This window comes from Tamandua tetradactyla, chromosome 3 (assembly GCF_023851605.1).
Source record: "Tamandua tetradactyla isolate mTamTet1 chromosome 3, mTamTet1.pri, whole genome shotgun sequence".
In the NCBI taxonomy this organism is placed as follows: domain Eukaryota; kingdom Metazoa; phylum Chordata; class Mammalia; order Pilosa; family Myrmecophagidae; genus Tamandua; species Tamandua tetradactyla.
The window spans coordinates 153,484,684-153,500,442 of record NC_135329.1 but is presented as its reverse complement, the minus strand read 5'-3'; the positions used below and the strand labels follow the sequence as shown (position 1 = coordinate 153,500,442).

General features: G+C 36.0%; 1 pseudogene; it reads right to left on the bottom strand.

The window, feature by feature from the left end:
- Nucleotides 1-738: 738 nt before the first annotated feature.
- Nucleotides 739-1,373, bottom strand: LOC143676423 (COP9 signalosome complex subunit 8 pseudogene; annotated as a pseudogene).
- Between the last annotated feature and the right edge of the window lie 14,386 nt (nt 1,374-15,759).

Here is a 15,759-nt window from a genome sequence, read left to right as displayed (position 1 = left end):
ATCTTCATAGCTTCTCTTCCAATATCATGCACTACACTTTTTCTTTCTTCTGAAAGGAGATATTATAATTTAGCACTTTTCGTGAACATCTTAAATAAGCTGCGTTTTCATGACAAGACCTCCACTGCCAGCAATGAATGCACTCCCAGCATCAGTAAAAGTCTAAAGTTAACAAACTGTTTTTTTTTTTAAAGGAAATGGTCTTTAGTTTCTCGGGTATATTTTGGTATTCTCAGGAGGTGAGGTGAAAAAGAGAGCATATTCTCCACAGAGGGTGAGTCTGAATCCTAGCAAATGTGATATTGTCTTTTGGAGACAGTCCTCAAACCCAAAATGAATCAAACAGCTCTCAATTAATGGTACCAGTTGGAGTGTACTGGGGTGCAGGTGGGGTGGGAGAAAAGAGCAGGGAAAACACACCTGACAACCTCTGCTCTACATTAAACAGAAGAGCTATGTTTATCAGTCACTAGGAAAAATAACCTCTGCACATAATACTGTTTAGCTCCATCCAAACTGAGATTACAAAATGAGTATTATTTCAACAACTATTCAGCATAATGTTTAAGGACAAATTATATATAGTATACTTTATATTATATATGAATTTTATCACATACTCAGTAAGGAATGCCAAGGTGCTTAATCCGTTTGATAAATTGAAAATAAAAATTTTGCATTTCTCTATTTGTCAGTGTACAAGATTCTGAAAGCAGATCTTGAACTCTGAATGACAGATCAGTTTTCAAGGAAAGTTATGCAATTGGTATTGGTCAATCTGGCCAACTGCTGTTCATTGGGGATTGGTGGGACTCGGGCAGGTTCTCATAAGGGAACAAACCTGTTAAAGGAAACATCCAGGGCCCCTGCAACCAGCTTTTTGGGCATAACCATTCTTGTGGTGGAGTCAGCTTGCCATCCTTGTTCTAAAATATCTTTCCAAGGCTCTTCTACAGGAATCCCAATAAAGGATGCAAAATCATCAGCAATTATGGAGGTATATGCTTGAGAAACCTGGGTGAAGGCTTATCTCTTTGTTGCATCTTTTAGTGCTTCCATGATGGGCTGGACTGTCTCTGACCACTGGTGGGCATTGATGGTCGTGTAGATCCTGGGAAAGTCTCTCTGCCAGATTCTCTGTCCTACTGACCAAATTCCTTCAAGTTCAGAATTGGCAGATTTTATAGTAGGTGGTATACTTTTCCAAAGATATCTTGCATTATTCATGTCATTATGAAGCAGATACAGAGTTAGAGGCTGACCACACACTGGGGTGTAGCAATTCCTCCAAGAACCTTGAGCTTCTGATCCTCGTAGTGATCCAGCAACTTCTTGAAACTGAAGCCACTTTCTACCATCACCACCACTGGCATATCCCTCACCCCTCAGTTTCACCACAGTACCTCCCCGAAACCCAGACTGTCAGTCAGTTGTCTTTTAAGGAAATTGCATGAAGAAAAAACATAGTCTTTTATATTTTACCACTTATTTATCATTATGGCTCCTAATTTCTTCCAGTAGATGCAAGTTTCTATCTGGTATCATTTTTGTTTGGTCTGAAATATATCTTTTAGATTTTTTTCCCCCTTTCTTTTCTTTTTAAGTGCAGGTCTGCTGGTAACAAATTCATTTGGGTTTATTTATCTGAAAATGTCTATTTCACCATCATTTCTGAAGATTTTCTCTGAATATAGACTTCTGGGTTGAAAGCTTTTGTATTTTAGCATGTCAAACATATTCTTTGCTTTTCACCTTATTGTTTCTGAGAAGTTAGCTGCCGTTCATATTTTTGTTCTCCTGCATAGAGCATATCTTTTATCTCGGCTACTTTCAAAATTTTCTTTTTATAGTCGGTCCTCAGAATATTGACTATGATGTTCCAAGTAAAATCTTAAAATTTTTATCCTGCTTGGGATTGATGATCTACAAGTAAATATTTCAAAAGATTTAAGAAAATTTATTCCTTCAAACATTTTTTTTTGCCCCATTTGCACTGTCTTCCTATTTCTCAATTTTATATTGGCCCACATGCCTCTGATATGCTATTCATTTTTTTCCATCTTTGTTCCCCTCTGCTTCTTACATCAAATAATTTTTTTATTTGTCTTTGAGGTCACTGACTCTTTCTTCTGACATCTACAATCTGCTGTTAAACTCATTTGGTGAATTTTCCATTACAGTTATTGTACTTGTTCCGTTTTGTAATGCCTATTTGCTTCTTTCTCTTTTTAATAGTTTCCATTTTCTCTGCTTAGATTATCTATCTGCATTAACTAAAATCATATATATATATATATTAATATTTGAACACATATCCTTCAATTCTTTGAACATATTTATAATAGCTGTTTTAAAATGCTTGTCTGCTCTATTATCTAGATCATCTCAGGTTTGGTTTTCATTAATTGCTTTTTTATTTTTCCTGACTATTGGTCACATTTTTCTTTTCTTGGCCTATCTGGTAATTTTTTATACTATACTGAACACTGTTGATGACACTCTGTAGAGATCTGATTTTTTTATCTTACTCTGAAGAGGGTTAATTTTTGCTCCAGAACGCAGTCAAATTACTGATCACTTTGAACATACGTAGGCTTGTGTTTTCTGCTATGTTTGGGTAAATATGTGGAAATTCCAAATGTTTCTCAAACTCTTTACTTGGCAGGATTAAAAATGCAAATGTACAAACACCTAGGATCTTAACAAGGTGATAAATTCTTCACTCTGGCTAGGCTGTAATTCCAACATTTCATAGCCCTGTTTGACCTCTGATATCTCTGTTCTGTTTTCAATTCTATTCTTGATTCTCTTCCCTTACTGGTAAACCTTAGGTTGTCTTGTCCTATGAATATACAGCCTAGCCTTCAGATAAAACTCATAATGGACCTCTGTACAGACTTCTGCCACCCTCCCTATACTGCTTCCTCCTCAGCCATTTCAGCTACCCCATGCCCTTATCTTTACTATCTTAATTCTGTTGGAGTTCTGTGCTCTGCTTGTATACTAGCTTTCTCCTCCATGGGCAGGAAATGGTCCCAAGACAGAGAGTCAGTGCATTTGTGAGCCTCTTCTTGCAAGTTTCTCTTTTCCCACGGGTCTTAAGTCAAGGTCTGAAGAGAGTTGCCTTGTGTATTTTGTCCAGTTTTATGGTTGTTTATGGAAGAAGGCAGGTCTAGTATCAGCTATCCATTGGAGCTAGAGGCAGAAATTCAAGTCACTTTGTTTTAAGTTAGCTATTTAACAGTATTCTGGATCTTTCTCATGCCATGTTTCTCCCTTACCCTGGCCTCTTTTTTTCTTGCAAGATCTTCACCTGTTTTCCTTCAATTTTGTATTTAGATACCCCCCCTGTATTAATTACAAAAGAAGTCATGGACAAAATAGATTGTCAGGTCTAGCAGAGGTCATTATTATAAGCTTTTAGAAGTAATTTTGCTCCGTCCCATGTTTTCACTTTCTTGCCACCAAACTAGAATTTATTTGAAGGTAATATTTTTCCTAAAACTGTACTAATTCTGATGAACAGTTATACATAAGAAATAGGATTATTAAAATGAGCCTATATATGCTTTAGTTAAATAAAAATCCATTATACTACTTCCCTTTTCAGCTGGATGAAAATCAACACATCTTTTAGAGCCAGCTGAATCATTTAAGCGCATACTTGGTGTATTAGCTAGGGTTCTCTAGAGAAACAGAATCAGCAGGAGATATCTGTTGAGATAAAATTTATAAAAATGTCTCACATAACCATGGGAATGTAGAGTCTAAGGTCTGTAGGGCAGACTTGCAAGCTGGTAACTCTGATGAAGGTCCTCAGTGAACTCTCAGGAGAGGCAGGCTGGGCAACTATGGGAATGTAAGAGTCCAAGGTCTGTAGGGAAGGCTGCAGGCTGGCAACTCCAATAAAGTTCCTTAATGAACTCTCAGGAGAGGCTGGCTGGACAACCGGGGAATGGAAGAATCCAAAATTCATAGGGCAGGCTGTGAAGCTGGCCACTCCAATGAAGGGTCTGGACGAACTCCACAGGAGAGGCTCTCTGACTGAAGCAGGAAGAGTGATTCTCTTCTGAATCCTCCCTAAAAGCCTTCTGGTGATCAGATTAAGCATCACTCTTTACAGAAGACACTCCCCCTGGCTGATTACAAACACAATCAGCTGTGGATGCAGCCAACATTATCATGATTTAAGTCCATGAAATGTACTCATAGCAACACACAGGCCAGCACTTGCCCAACCAGATGACCGGGCACCACCATTTGTTCATGCTGACACCTGAACCTGACCATGACACTTGGGCTCCTCAAGTTGTGAGAGATCATTAAAAATCAGCTGCAGGACAGATTAACTAAAAATGTTTCCAGCTGTTGATCATCAAAATAAACTTTCCCTTCTTTCCAATTCTATAATTTTATATTTTCTTTTTCATGTTCAAAACCTGCCTTCTCTTTCCAAATTTCTCTGAGCTTTACTTTCACTATAAGCATGATTTATTTCTACTTATCAAGAAATGAATATTGCTTCTATAAATCTGAATATGATTTTGGGCTTGATAAATAAATGATTGAAAGAAATACAATAATTTTCTTATCAATTTCTAAAAGCAAACTAGTGTCATGGATAAAACATTGAACTTTTTCAAGATAATTTCCAAAATCTTGGTATCAACCAACCACTATATATATTTAATTTTTCAAGAATATAGATTTTTTGATCAACAGTTGGGTTTGTGAATATCTGTAATATTTTATCAAAGTCACTTCTCACAGTCTGGAATCTCATTGTGATATTTCATCAATGAAATATCAATCCTGATAAATAGATCTGGGAATTGAATTATAATAACTTAAAACAGTACTCTGAAATGCAGTGCCTCTGTTAAACCAATGAGATATCTATCATTTAATAATTCTGGTCATGAATAATTGAAAGCAATTTTATGTAAAGAGATTGATACACTACCTTTAGTATGATTTAAGTAGCTTATGATATTCTGCTACTTGTGAGGAAACAAATAATGCTATTAAAAATACAGTTTCAGAATGCCTCTAAACATGGGGAAATAACATTGATATTTTAAAACTTGACTGCCTAGTATAAAAAAACAAACTCCACAAAATGACCAAAAGAATCCAATCAAATATAAGCAAGACAGAAGGATTATATTTCTTTGAACTGAATACATTTTTCCAACCTCTCAATATTCTGAAAACAATGAATGTGAAATCTGTTCCTCATTATTATAGATAATGGACTTTCAATAGCTACTAACAGAATGTTATTTTCAGACAATGTGGCTCCTAATTTATTTGCAACAGACCCTTTAAATCTCCCATTTAAACATGTTTGATATCATTGCATTAGCTTTTATCATCCCCAATTTTTTGTTAAACAGATTATCTACCTAGCAGATGTGGTCCTATGTTCGGGCAGAGAAAATAGTCCCCTGAAATGTTGCAGTGCCTGTCCATTCCAAAATATTTTCTCTAGAAATCTGATTCAATTCCTTGAATTAAGTCATGGCTTCCAGAAAAGACTTTTCAACCTGAAAATATGCTAACCAGCCAATTTTCATGATAACACAAATCACAATTAGCTATATGAAGGCATCTATGGAAATGGACTAAGAAAGATAAATATTTATGTTGTGACATAGAAGACAAGCACTGGATACAGAGAACTATCAAATGGTTAGTTCGGTAAAGGGTGCCAGGCACTAGAGGGGTCAGGCATTGGATGCTCTGAATAGAACAGAGGGGAAGAAAAGTTGCAAACTGAAATATAAAGATGCTCTAAAACCTATATATTCTGCTTAGGATAAGTTATTTTCTATAACAAAATAAAACATAAGTATATCTTAAGAGTTTATAAAGCTATCAGGAGAGTAGGTGAGTGTTTTGAGTATGGTGAGATGGAATACTCAATTGGGAAATTCCACAATGATTTAATAAAGGGGCTATTTACACAAATGTGGTGAGGGGGGAGGAAACTATAAGGGCCACTGCAATACTCCTGGGCTAGTAACAGCTGTTACCACCCTAGGCAAGAAGGGATATGGGTAGGGGTGGATGGAAGGGACAATGCCTGGAACCCAGAGATATGCAAGTCTGGGAAGAAAAGGGCCAACCCACTGGAGCTGCGACTTTTAGGTGATGGACTAGCCAGCCTGTGGTGTAAATAACATGACCTCATTCTTCCCCTTCCTTTCAATCTGCTGCCAGTTTTCTTCATCAGCCAATTCTAGTAAGAAGCCAGAGGGTACAGGGAGCTCGTTAAGGTCCACAATGATTGGCCTCCCAGAGCAGAGAGCAGAGTAAAGAGTGAAGATGTCTACAGGAACGAATGTAAGCTATTCTGCATTAGAAGAAAGAAAAGGAAAAAAAAAACTTTCTAACTTTCTAAATATGCAAGGAAAGTATTTGCTTTCAGAGTTTGGATTTAATAAAAATAATTTGATATGCATAAGATTTTTCAATGATATAAAACAAATTCCAGGAAACCTATTTTGGGAATTTTTACAGAAGTTAAACTACTTTTTCAATTGAGTTTATCCTTATGCTTTGTATTAATATATACTTGGTCAAAGAACAGGTAGGCTTAAATGGGCTAAAAGTATACTCCAACTGTTTTATTTCTATATCTCTCTAAAGTTAGCTAACATTTTCATATTGCCTTGAAAAAAGGTAGAGATCAAATATTCAGCATATTTTATGTTAGAGAATTCTTAATCTGTTCATATGATTTGGTAACCAAGAGTGGTACCTTTAAATTCCTGGGCACTAAATGGATTCCTCTACTATCTCAAGTATTTCTTTAATTCATGTTATAAGAATGAAAAGAAATAGGTGTCATGAATTCTACAGTAATCAACAAAGTTTGCCCTTTCAAATATTGATAATATTTAAAGTTTTTGATTCCTCTAAACAATAGCAAAGTACCATATCCAGTTTCTAGTAATATAGATTCTATAATGTATATGTAGAGAGAAAAGAAATTTTGAAAATGAATAGGAAATCTTTCTGTTCAAGATTATTGTATTTTTTTTTCTGGTTTTATTGATTTTGGAAGGGAAGGAGTTTGGGGAGGTGTTCTAGTTTGCTAGCTGCCAGAATGCAATATACCAGAAATGGAATGGCTTTTAAAAGGGAGAATTTAATGAGTAGCAAGTTTACAGTTCTAAGGCCGAGAAAAATGTCCCAATCAAAACAAGTCTATAGAAATGTCCAATTTAAGGCATCCAGGGAAAGATACCTTGATTCAAGAAGGCCAATAAAGTTCAGGGTCTCTCTCTCAAGTGAAAAGACATGTGGTGAACACAGTCAGGGCTTCTCTCTCAGCTGGAAAGCCACATGGAGAACACGGCATCGTCATCTGCTAGTTTTCTCTCCTGGCTTCTGGTTCCATGAAGCTCCCTGGGAGGCGTTTTCCTTCTTCATCTCCAAAAGTTGCTGGCTCGTGGACTCTCTGCATCTCATGGCTACATCGTTCTGCTCTCTCTGAATCTCTTTCTCCAAAATGTTTCCTCTTTTATAGGACTCCAATAAACCAATCAAGACCCACTCAAATGGGTGGAGACATGTCATCCCTTAATCCAGTTTAACAACCATTCTTGACTAAATCACATCTCTCATTACAGTTTCAAGCACACAACATTGAATAGGGATTATTCTACCTTTATGAAATGGGATTTATATTAAAACATGGCTTTTCTTAGGGGGCATACTTCCTTTCAAACCAGCACAGGAGGATAACTGGAATTTATGATTTCTTAATAGTTCTATTAATCTCCTGCTTAATACCTTAAAAACAAAATGTACTCAAATTGATAAATACCACAAAGCCTGCATTATTGGGAACCTAATCCAGAAAGAACAATACTAGACAAGTACAGATCCAACCTGGTGCTTTGTCAGGTTAACATTGTAGCTCAATTTTGAACATACCCCTTACTAAAGAGTAAAGAGTAAAAGTAAAGAGTAAAAACTCTTACTTAGGATGGAAAATATAAATGTGACTTTACTGCTATGTTGAGTAGCATCATTGAGTGAAACAATTTTTTCACTATAATGTATGTGGGAGAAATCTAGTGAGCTCAAAATTAAAATGTACGTATGTGTGTCAGGCCATATTTTAGGCAGTTTATATACAATTTTAAACATCTGATTCTGTAACAACCTGTACCACTACAATGAAAAGAAAACATTTTATAGATGAAGTGCCTTTCTCAAGGTCACACGGCTACTAAATGGATTGAATGCAGGCAACCTGGCTCAGGAGTTTGAGCTTTTAACTAGTTCTTGAGATTCTACCTCTTACTAAACTTGAACAGAGAATTCCCCAATGCATTTTTTTTACTCTGAATAGCTGATTGACGAGGGACTGTTGTATACTGCAAAGGAGTGACATGTCCATCAATAATGATTTTATTTCTAAAACTAAGAGAATATTCCAAAGAAGTTTTATATGAATGATAATAGAAATAATGTAGATTATATTTAGATGTTCTAATAAGCCAAGAGTTAATCAGGTTTTTTTTTTTGTCTCTGCAGGAAGACTAAGACAGTTTCAATTGTTTTATTTAAGTGACTTCAGTTTTAAGGAAGGGCATTTTTTAATAGCCTTTTAATGTGGCATTATGTTGACATAAGCCATGTCAGCTATTGTCAAATATAAACATACTATTACATAATTTCTCCCAAAGTAATTAATGTGCTGTCAGCTGAAACTGGAGGAGGGGTGAGGGGGAAGATGAAGGTGGGGGGGACAGGAAGAAGAAAGGGTGGGAAGAAGGGAAAAAAAGACTCCAGAGAGGACATTCCCTTTCAAAAGGGGATGGCTAAATTTATCTAACAGATGTTGCCAGAAGTTTAATGCAATTGGGAGATTAAAGCTCCTGAGGCACTATTTCTTACAGTGACATGGCAGGACTGACCTGGCAAAGGCAAGAAGACAATTCCTCTACTCAACTTTTATTGAGTTTTGTAAAAATCATCCAATTTCTCAAACACATTCTTTCTCTGATCTGGGGCCCTCCTGTGCATTTTAACCTCCTCTAAGTATTTTATCTTTGTTCATATTAATACATTCTCTGCTAATGTATCTCCAGTGTGAGCTTTTTGAAGCATATTTTATTGGTACCTTGAGATACACTAAAATAACCCGCGCCTAGACGCCAGTGTGATACGGTGCATATGACTTAGGATCTTTGTAATAATAATTTATACTCATAGAGCTATGAAATACCAATGAGTCACAAAACAATCAAGAAACAGTTATGAAAGATTTAGAAATGGGGCATTTAAAACCATATTCTCATAAATGCAGAGGGGAAAAATCAATATAGAATGAACCAGGTTTTAAATTTTTCACCAGAATACTAAAGGTGCAATGCTACCAAAGTGAATCTATACAAGTATTCGCCAACCGTAATATCCAGAGTTATAAGCACAGCTCTGAGATATTTAAGAAAATTTAAGTTTCAATGACAAAACTTTAGCCAGTGCAGAAGCCTGTGCTTCTTGTCTACAAATACGGACATGCTGGCTAAAATATAACAACTGCTTTGAATACATAGCCAATTGTGATTACAAGACAGAAATCCCCACATGCTAGTCAGAATTAGCAGGGACTGAGGCAAAGTGGCAACACACTGTATCAAAATAAAGCACAGGTTTCCAGTGGCAGAGTGGACCCTGGGGCTGAAGTGGGGGAGGGTTGGTGATTGGTGTCACAGGTGAAAGGAAAACAAGTCCACCTAGTTTGCAGAGAGCTACAACTGAACTATGAGCACAAAGCCAGGATCTAGGCTTGTGCTGAAATGAAATGGTGCTCAGGAGAACTTTAACCCTTGACAATTTGCCTTCTGCCTGCGGGAATGGACAGTCCATGGAGAAACCAGGTCTCTGAGAGCGGGCTCTGGAGTGTCTGGAACATTGCCATGTTAGGGGGGCTGAACGGGTAAATGAACACTGCTTCTTCCTCAACAGGCGAGTGCCTGATATAATGCTATCTTGAATTTTCTTGCACATCTTACCAAAGTGCAGGCATGCTTACTGATGGGGAGACAGATGGGGATAAAACCCTTGTCTTAATGGAACTTACACTTCAGTTGTCTAAGGATAAACCACAAATGAACACACAAATACAAACAAAATATTTCAGGAAATGAAAAGTACTAGGAAGAAAATAAAGTAAAACAAATGGGATAGGGACAGAGCAGGGAGCCCTATTTAATATAAAATCTTTAGGGGAAGTGCTGTTCATGAGGTGATCTTTGAGTAGCACGCTCAAATAATCAGGGAGAGGGTCCTGCGGATTTCTGGAGGGAAGCACTCCAGGCAGAGGGAAGAGCAAGGGCAAAAGTTCTGAGCTGAGGGTGAACTTGGCCAGTCTGAGAACTAGTAAGAGGAGGAGTGAGCAAGGGAAATGTGGTAGATGATGTAATTAGGGGACGAGCTTCTAACAGGGTTTTGTGGACTCCGTTGAGGACTTGGGTTTATTGTTGCCATAATATGATCTGATTAAGAAGGATCACTCTGGCAGCTCTGTGGAGGGGATACTGCAGGAAAAATAAGAGTGGTAAGACCAGTAAGAGTGTGCAGTAACATGGACACTGATGTGAAAATCTTAAATAAATTACTGTCATATCAAACCCACTAGTATTAAAAATACTGAGTGATGACCAAGTGGATTTATATTAGTAGAGAGAGATAGGCTGACATTAGAAATGCCAGGGAAGCAGCATACCATATGAACAGAGCAAAAAGTTAAAGAGAAGTTCTCAATGTTTCCAAAAAGTAAATGGTAAAATTTCATCATTGTTATTGTTTGCAAACCACATATGTGTGTGTGTCTGTGTCTGTGTATTCTTTACAAAGTAGGAAGAGAGGACTACCTTAATCTGATAAAGGACAGCTTTCAAAAACTACAAATATTTAGTGGCAAAACTTTCAGAAATATTTTGTTTGAAGTGATAACAAGAATGTATGCTGTCAACATGATTATTCAGTACTTTATGGAAAAATCTTGCTGATGCATTAAAGGCAGAAAAAAAATAGCGTAATAAATGGGAAGGAGGATATTTATTTGTAGGTAATAGTACACACATTATGTCCACGTAAACCTGCAGACAAGCATCAGAACTAAAAAGAGAGCATAAAAGGATTCCTGGATACAAAGAATCAGCATGCAAAATTTTACCATCTACTTTTTGGAAACATTGAGAACTTCTCTTTAACTCTTTACTCTGTTCATATGGTATGCTGCTCCCCTGGCATTTCTAATGTCAACCTATCTTTATCTACTAATATAAATCCACTTGGTCATCATGCAGTATGTTTTAATACTAGTGGATTTGATATCCACTAGTATTTGATGCAAAAATAATTCTATGCATCAGCAATAACTAAATATAAAATTTTGGAGCAATCAGATGTCATTCAAAAATATAAATACATAGAAATAAACTTTGCCAAAGATGTATAAGAACTCTATACAAGAAATTACAAAATGTTATTGTAGGACATGATAAATGTGAGAGTTTGCCATGGTTGTGGATGAAAAGACTCAAAAGTAGAAAGATGTCAAATTCCCCCTTGTTAATCCCTAAATGTAATGCAGTTCAAACAATTCTCAAGAGCAATTTACATAAAAATGAATAAACTGATTCTAAAATCTATATGAGAGGGTCATGATCCAACATTGTCAAAGACAATTCTGAAAAAGTAGAACAAGCAGAGGGTTATCATATAATGATAATATAAAAGTTCTAATAATTTAAGTAATATGGTATAGACCTGGGCCAAGCATCTATGAAAACATAGGACATGACAGAGGATTCATTACAATTCAGATGGAGGAATAAGGCAAAAAAAAAAAAATGATATTAGGAGAACTGTTCTTCAAATAGAAAAAAAGGATTAACTTTTGTATTGATTATTTTATATTTTACCTACCAGTTTTCATTTACATTGAATATTTTGAAATTAGCTTCTAAAATATTTCTTTCTTTTAATCCCCTAAGCACTGTCTTTTCTAAAGTAAAAATTCACCTACTCTGGAGTCTTCCAGTCTTGTTTAATCAAGTGCCTTTTACTGGAATTAAATAAGTTCTGAATAGTATTGTGATGGTGTCTGACAATGAAAGGGAGTAACTGAGGTTTTGGAAGAATTATGCTAAACAAGTCATAAACGAAGTTTCTACATATGTTTATTACAAAATAACCAATTTCAATGTTGACTTTTCCTTTGATGTTTTATTATATTTCCCTTAGGTGTTAATGAATTTTAGTAGCTGAAAATTGAAGGGTAGTATTAAAAAACAATATGGTATTCAATGCAACACCAAGTAAAAGTCAATGAAATACTAATGAAAATCCCAACAACTTAGTTTGCAGAAATAGAAAAACCAATAACTAAATCTGTTTGGAAGAGCATAGTGCCCCAAATAACTAAAAATATCTTGAGAAAGAGGAATGAAGTGGGATGTCTCACACTACCTGAGTTTTAAAGCATATTACAAAGATACAGTGGCCAAAACACCATGATACTGGCATAGAGATAAATATACTGACCAATGGAATCAATTGAGTGTTCAGAAATAGGCCATCTCATCTTTGATTCACAACTGATGCTTTCATAAGGTGGTTGAGTCGACTTGCCTAGGACAGAGCAGCCTCTTCAAAATGGTGTTTGTAGAACAGGATATCCATATCCAAAAGAATGGAAGAGGACCCCTATCTCACACTTTATATAAAAATTAACTCAAAATGAATCAAGGATCTAAACATTATAGCTAAGACCATAAAATTTTTAGAGGGAAATATCTTAAAGATCTTGTGATAGGAAGTGGTTTCCTAGACTTTAAACCCAAAGTGCGAGCAATGAAAGAAAAAATAAATGGGATTTCTCCAAAATTGAACACTTTTACACATCATGAAAAAATTGTCAGGAAAATAGAAAGACAGCCTAAAAAATTGGAAACAATATTTGGAAATCATATATCAGGTAAGGGTTATTATCCAGAATATATAAAGAGATCCTACAATTCAACCTCCAAAAGAAAATCAACCCAATTTAAAAATGGGCAAAAGACATTGACAAACACTTCTCCAAAGAGAAAATACAAATAGCTCAAAAACATATGAAAAGATGCTCAACTTCATGGCTATTAGTGAAGTTGAAAATACAACTCAAAACCACAATGAGGTATCATTTTATACATACTAGAAAGGCCATTATCCAAAAACAAACAAAAAAACCCCAGAAAATGACAAGTACTGGAGAGGATATAGAGTAGGAGGCACACTTCTCTATGTTTGGTGGGAAGGTTGAATGGTACAACACCTCTGGAAGGCAGTGTGGCAGTTCCGCAGGGAGCTAAGTATAGAATTGCCATATGATACAGCAATCCCATTACTAAATGTATATATTCGAAGGAACTGAAGGCAAGGACATAGACATTTGCACAATAACTTTCATACTGGCATTATTCACAATGGCTGAGATATGGAAACAGCCCAAGTGTCCATCAATGGACTAATGGATCAACAAACTGTGGTATCTAAATATGATGGAATATTATGCAGCTGTGAGACAGAATAACGTCATGATGCATGCAACGATGTGGATGAACTTTGAAGACATTATGGTGAGTGAAATTAGCCAGAAACAAAAGGACAAATCAGATACTGTGCGGTCTCCTTAATATGATAAATAATAATGAGCAAACTCTGAGAGTTAACACTGAGAACATAGGTTGTCAGTAGATAGAAAGAGGAAAGAGATTAGGCATTTGATGCTGAAGGTGTTCAGAATGTTCAACAGGATTGATTGTAAAGACCCAGAAATGGATAACACAATACTGTGGGATAGTAGCACGATAGTATAAGTACATGGAACAAAGCTGAGGGAAAGTATGGTTGGAAGAGGAAAGAAAGCGACATGTATGACACCAGAAGGAAAAATAGAGGGTAAAAAACCAGAACTATATAACTCAGCAAAACCTAAGTGGACAATGATGGTAATTAAATGTACGAATATAAAAAAGTTTTACATGGAGAAGAAATGAATGTCAACATTGCAAGATGCTGAAAATGGGATAGTATAGGGAAAAATACCATCAATACTAACTAGGATCTGTAGTTAACAGTAACTTTATAATAATGCACTTCCATTGATTATAATCAAGATTCAGAAGTTGGGAACCAAGCCTCCAGGTCTTTAGGACCAAGTCAATTTCCATAAAATAACAAAGAACCTCAAATAAATATGTAAACAGAAATTTCAAGTACCTTAGAAGTAAGGACATACGTAAAAGGGAATCAATATTTTTCCTGCCTACTCTGACCAATGCCCATTTCACCTACCTGCCTTCTTGAATTTTTGGAGCAGAAAATAGAATGAGGAAGGTGGAAGTGGTACTTCTCAAAGAAGAATGATAAAGTTCTCACTGATACTCCTACTCCAGTTTCACAAGAGGTTGTCCAAGGGCTACCTGTATCAGTGTCACATGGGGTCTTGTTACCAATGAAAATCCAGAGGTTCCCCTCTAGAACCTTGGACTATATTCTCTTGGGGTGAGTATGGGGCTCTTCACATTTAGAAGCCTTCTCAGGTAATTAGTCTGCACATTAATATGAAAGAACCACTGCCTACTCTCTGTAAGAACTGCCTTAAATATTAATTTAAAATTTGGTGTTAAAGATATTTGATTAATGACATTCTCAATATCATAATTTGTTTATAAAGCTCTAATGAAAGGATCTGTGTTTGTTATTATTAATCATAGAAAATTACTCATTATGAGTTTCTATCTCCTACAGAAGAATTTACCCAGAAATGGATGCTTGTGAATTGGTTTTCAAAATACATGACCATGTTAGTTTTTTAAATGCAATTTTATTGAGATATTCACATTTTATTGAGATTACATTGAATGAATGTAATCATTCAAAGTATATGATCAGTGGCTAATGGTAACATCATATACTTGAGCATTCATCACCACAATCAATTTTATAACATTTTCATTACTACAAAAAAAATAAAATAAAAACAAAAAAGAATACCTAAAATATTCCATGCTCCTTGTGCTGGTTTGAAACTGTTATGTACCCTAGCAAAACCATGTTCTTCTAATCCAATCTTGTGGGTTCAGATTTATTGTGGGTGGGACCTTTTGATTAAGTTGTTCCCATTCAAGTTGGGTCTTAATCTGCTTACTGGAATTCTTTAAAAGGGAGACATTTTGGGGAAAGCACAGATGCTTAAAGAGCTGACAGAGAGAGTAGACGCTTAGAGGCAGAATGTCCCAGGTGATGGTAAGGAATGACCCACAGGAGCCAAGAGAGCCATTTGGAAACTAACACAGGAGAGAAGAGCCAGGAGATATCACCAGGTGCCTTCCCATGTGACAGAGAAACTCCAGATGAAACTGGCCTTTCTTGAATGAACATATCCTCCTGCTGATGCCTTAATTTGGATGTTTCATGGCCTCAGATCTATAAACTTGTAACCTTACAAACCCCTTTTGTAAAATTCAATCCATTTCTGGTATATTGTATTCTGACAGCATTAGCAAACTGCGATATCTCTTATCCCCCTTCTGTCATTTTTATCTACTTTTTTGTCTTAATTTTCCTACTCATCTGCCCATACACTGGATAAAGGGAATGTTGTTCACAAGGTTTTCACAATCACGTGGTCACACTGTGAAAGCTATATAGCTATACAACTGTCTTCAAGAATCATGGCTACTG